Below are 2,500 nucleotides of genomic sequence, written 5' to 3'. Positions count from 1 at the left end.
ACACATATGCACGTACACACACACACACACGCACACACACACACACACACACACATGCACGCACGCTCGCACACACACAAAAGGTATCCATTAATACACAATCGTTAATACACAATCGTTAAGTGTAAACATAGCGTGTTTAATTGCATCATATTGTGTTAAGCATTGACACACTTCCCCTCTTCTTCTTTCTTCTCCTCCCCTCCCCTCTTCTCTTCTCTTCTTTCTTCTCCTCTCCTCCCCTCCCCTCCCCTCTTCTCTTCTCTTCTCTCCCCCCCCCTCTCCTCCTCCTGTCCCCTGCCATTGTGTCTCAGGTTCCCTGTAATGGGATGGAAAGAGGACACTCAGAAATCAGTCTCAGATGGTAAAGACGAGGGGTCGTTTTACACCTGACAGCGAGGTTCTTCCCCTCTCCCCTCCTGCCCGGGACTCATCTTACAGAGGCCAGTTTGGTGAATGTTATCAACAGAAGTAGCCTACGCTACTGTTAACAGTACTCGTGACGTTAGAATTATAAGGTTCTATCTCCATTTTTGTCCAAATTGAGTTTTTTTTTACATAATCTGATCCATTAGGTGTTTATTAAAGCCTGTGTGGTGCTATTTTTTTTAAATGTTGACATTTTTGAGTTAGTAATTCATAAAATAGAAAGGTTCCATCTCACAAAACATAATGGAATGTAAAAACTTTGACGCTCAATATCTCTGAACTGCCCTAGACGGAGATAGAACCTTATCATTCTAAACTGAGATAGAACCTTATCATTCTAAACTCACGTACTGTTAACAGTTGATACACACCCTGTGTCTCTTTTGAGGAAATTGCGTTGGTTCTATACAGCAGTAGAAGCAACAATCTTCTGAAGTGAGACTGAGATCATTGCCGGACCCCCACTGACACTTATTTAAGCGTTACAGCCAATGCACACGGGCCGGCGTGCGATTTTGTCGCACGACAACATTCGATTCTCAATTCACACCAATGAATGAATGAATGTGAATGGAGAATCGAATGTTGTCGTGCGACAATATTGCATCGCCGTGTGCATTGTCTCATTGGGTCTCATTCAAAACAATGGAATCGAATTCGGCGGTGCGACAAAATCGCACGCCGTGTGCATTGGCCTTTATGGAACGAGAAGCCGTGGTATATCGTGGATATCGGCACAGCGGTCCACGATATCCACGACATACCACAGGTTCGAGTTCCATAACGCTTTTATACAACGGTTACCACATTTATCTATCAATATTTCACAAAAGAAAGACAAGACAGACTTTTAATGTATTTTAATGGAACTATGTTTTATTATAAGTGTATTCATCCACTGAACAGTTTAAGTAATAATGTAACTTCAATAACGGTAATATATATACAAACGCAGAGTAATATGAAAAGTTGTGTCAACATTCAATTTAGCCGTGCGTATGTCATGGATATCGGCACGGCTGGAACGCAAACTGACCAATAGAGACAATGGACCAAACTGACCAATAGAGACAATGGACCAAACTGACCAATAGAGACAATGGACCGGATCTATCCGTTGCATAAACTCAAGTAAAGAGCAGTCTGTGTGTGTGTACGTCGGCTGCAGGGGAGGCTGGTGGAGGTAGAAATCGGAGGACGGCCTCGTTGTAAGTAACGCATGTAATGGAAAGAGGAACGGTTCCTCCGATTTCCCTCCGATTTCTCCCTTGATCGGCCGGCTGGCTCCTTGCCAAATTGCCGGTATGAATGTGAAATGGCTGACCGAGCCAAGCCAAGACGTGGTTATTGATCACAGTGTGGTCAATAGATCTATTATAGATTAGATTGGTTATGGATCTATTCTGGGTTCGCCCAGCCTGATTAAAACACTGAGTGACCGACTACCTCGACTCTAATCACGTAGAGGGACCCCCCAACGTAGGGACCCCCCAATGTACGGACCCCCCAACAAGGGACCCCCCCAACAAGGGACCCCCCAACAAGAGCCCAGTTCGAGTACAGTTGGATCCTTCCTCCCTCCTCACAGAGTGATCGCACACGCCTTCATTGGTGAAAGGCATGCAAGAGAATGCTTGTTTTGAACATCAAATCACATTGATCTTTTTTTTTTGGGGGGGGGGCATTTAGCAGACGCCTTATTCCAAAGCGACTTACAATCAATACATTTGACTAAGCAAGTGAATCATCAATCCACCAGTCGTAGCAGGAATAAGGAGTAATATAGCTCAGGCCAGGGGCCACTGGCAGTCTCTGTGATAGAAGGAAACACTTTTGTTTTATATAGACACTGGAGAAACAGAGAAACAGTACAAGGGGGGCAGTAGAAGTCTTGGGGCACACAGTATAGGGGAAAAGCGGGTGTCTCAGGAGACGCAGTGCTGGGGGGTAGTAGATGTCTCAGGAGGAGCAGTTAAGATGTAACCTTAAGAGATGGAGGTCTTCAGTCTCCGACAGAAGATGGGTAGTGACTCTGCAGTTCTGACAGCCGTGGGAAGCTCATTCCACCAGC

This window comes from Nansenia antarctica (assembly GCF_963989245.1).
Source record: "Nansenia antarctica genome assembly, chromosome: 5".
Lineage (NCBI taxonomy): Eukaryota > Metazoa > Chordata > Actinopteri > Argentiniformes > Microstomatidae > Nansenia > Nansenia antarctica.
This window is presented reverse-complemented; position numbering follows the sequence as displayed.